Source organism: Colossoma macropomum, unplaced genomic scaffold, assembly GCF_904425465.1.
Source record: "Colossoma macropomum unplaced genomic scaffold, Colossoma_macropomum, whole genome shotgun sequence".
NCBI classification, from domain to species: domain Eukaryota; kingdom Metazoa; phylum Chordata; class Actinopteri; order Characiformes; family Serrasalmidae; genus Colossoma; species Colossoma macropomum.
In genome coordinates, this window is record NW_023494784.1 from 4,674,805 (window position 1) to 4,677,625 (window position 2,821).

The following is a 2,821-nucleotide window of genomic DNA, read 5'->3' on the forward strand; positions in this document are numbered from 1 at the left end:
CGCTGGAGCGTATTTGGCTCATATGCCAGATGATTGCTATGAGGAAAACATTTTTGTAGGCCAAGAAAACTGGTAGGGCAAGAAAAAAGGGCATGCAAGGTGAACTAAAATGAGTCACAACATTTTTTTGTCAATTTAGATTTATTTCTAATATTTTGTCAAGACTTTTCTTTCTAATATTTTTTCAAGACTTCATTTATGCAGGGACGCAGTACAAACTAGTACTAGTTCTTCAATCTAATTTAACAGGAGTGGGCAAACAGAGTATCACAAAATAATTATTGGCATAGAGTGAGTGATCAATGCAAGCCCTGACCAACTAAATAGTGAATAGTGACCTTCCACTGAACTTTAAAATGAAAGAAAGTCTGTAACGTAATAAATATTTGTATACTTATCATGTAGGCTACATTTCATTTAGCATGTGTATATTTCAAAAGTTTAGGGTTCAACCTACGTTACACTTATTTGAGATTTTCACCACTGAGCACCAGAGCAAAGAGCACAAGCACTTGGCATCAAATCAAGCGCTGTCAGTGATGGGTGTCATGTCTAGTATAACTACATTCCTACATTCCAACTGCACTGGGAGAGAGGGAGGGAGAGGGGCAGCAGCAACGAGAGACTGAAGAGTATAGAGCTGGAAAGCTCCCATGAGGAAAGGACTGAGAAGTCTGCCTAGAAGCCACTGAAAAGTGGCCAGCGCATCTTTAATTCTGTTTGGGTGTTCTTGGTTATTTGGTGTAGAAAATAAAGTTAATCTCTGCTGTCTGATTTGAACTCACTTATGTTGTCTTTATTGTGCAGAAAGTGTGCCTGTAAATTTAGCATGCTTGTTAATGGGAAATGTCTGGCTATTGTTGGCAGAACAGGTATAATGATTGCACTGTTGTCAGACTGGAGCCTGATGTTATTATACTGTGAGACATAAAGAGATTGGAAAATGTAACTACTCTTCTTCCCAAATGTTATGTAAATTGTTACTTCTGACTTGTTACACATACTTGGGAATACTATTCAGTTATTTTCCAAACACAGTTTGTGAGATTTTTATGGGGTTGTATGGATAGACCTATCCACCTAAATCTGTACTAAATAGACTCCCTGCCTGCCACCCTGCCAAAACTCCCTGCACAAGCTACAATGACTAAGTTAAAGCTTTTATGGATCTGCCACTGCTTACTGATATTACATTACCTTACATTAAAAATGACTCATTAGAAAACTGTACATCACTGCTGTGTTAGAACGTAGCCCAATTTCCTGTATAAAATATCGCTCAACATAAACTGTAAAACTGTACCTCTTCAAGGGGGATTAAACAGCTGGGGCTGAGTGATGCGTTAAAAAAACAAGCACACCACTCATGATATCCCTCCACCATAGAGAACGTGAGGCTGACTTGGTGAGATGTTACCCTCTGCCTTGTCTTCCTTTCCCTGTTCCCCGGGCTCCTCCTGCCTGTCCCGAGCCCCTCAAGTCAATACAGCAGCCCGTGCAATTAGACAGCACCTATCTCTTCCCCCAGGAGTGAGGCACGCATGTATGTGTGAGGGTTGCTCTCTCTATTGTAGTCATTCAGGCCATCTCTGCTCAGGTCGCCCCTGACTCCACACACCCCGTCTCGTCTCCAGGCTTTTATTTTACTGTTCTGTTTAAAACATTCGGTTATGAAAAGGTATAAATACGAACTTTTCACCTGGAGAAACTTATTTAAGGTTCACAATCAGACCTTAAAACCACTGTTGGAGCTCTGAGGGAACATTTACACTGTTTGTACCTTGATGAACATAAAATGTACCTGAACAGAACCTTTATTACTAACAGTGCAGGAGAGAGATCAGTGATGCACCCGAATACATCTGCCCTGACATTTAGGGTGTTTTTTAATGGCACCATCTCCTGGGGGTCCCTGCCTGGGAAAAAACCTTCAGGGTGTCTGTTGACTCCAGAGCTGCAGGGAACTTTAGCGACTCTGATCTAGTGACCGCTCTAAAATTACCTATTAATTCTCTTGAGCACTCACTTCCTGTTTTGACCTTTGAAAGTCTCTGGGCACTGGGGTTGTAACCCAACACACCTTTACCCTTAGGTGCAGCACCTCCATCCCATAAATTGTTGGGTCCTGAACAAAGTTACAGTGAAGGTGCCCCCCTTGCCTCAGATGGCTTCAGAATTTGAATCTCTGCAGCAGGCTTCAGTCTTCATGAAACTGGACCTGTGCAGTGTGTTTATCCTCGTCCAGGTCAGACAGGGGGATGAGGGAAAGACAGACTTCATAACATCCTTGGGCTATTTACAACCCCATTTCCAAAAATGTTGGGACACTGTGCAAAATGTAAATAAAATAGAGTGCAGTGATATATGAATCATGTAAACCCTATAATCCTATAGAATACCACTTCCCAGCCTACTCCTCACAAATATCTGAACACTTTAAAACAAGCTGGAAGAGCTGAGACTCAGGCTCGCTACAGACTGCCAAACTAGGAACTGTGTGTTTTTATTTTTACTGAAACCTGGCTTCATAGCCGTCTACAGGACTTGACTATCGTGCTACAGGGACTAAAAGCGCACCATGCTGACCGCATGGCCGCATCACTCAAAACGAAGGGCAGTGGACAGTGTGTGTTTGTGAATGATTCATAGTTGATAGAATCCAAACCCGGGAGACTCGATCTGTTGTCTGGACAGGTGAAGTTTATTTGTTGCGCGCGCAGGTTCCAGACACCCAGCCAGCCCCCCTATACAATGGACTGTCACACTTTTATAGCTGGACTGATGCCAAGATTAGACCCAGCATATACAGGACAAGTAACAG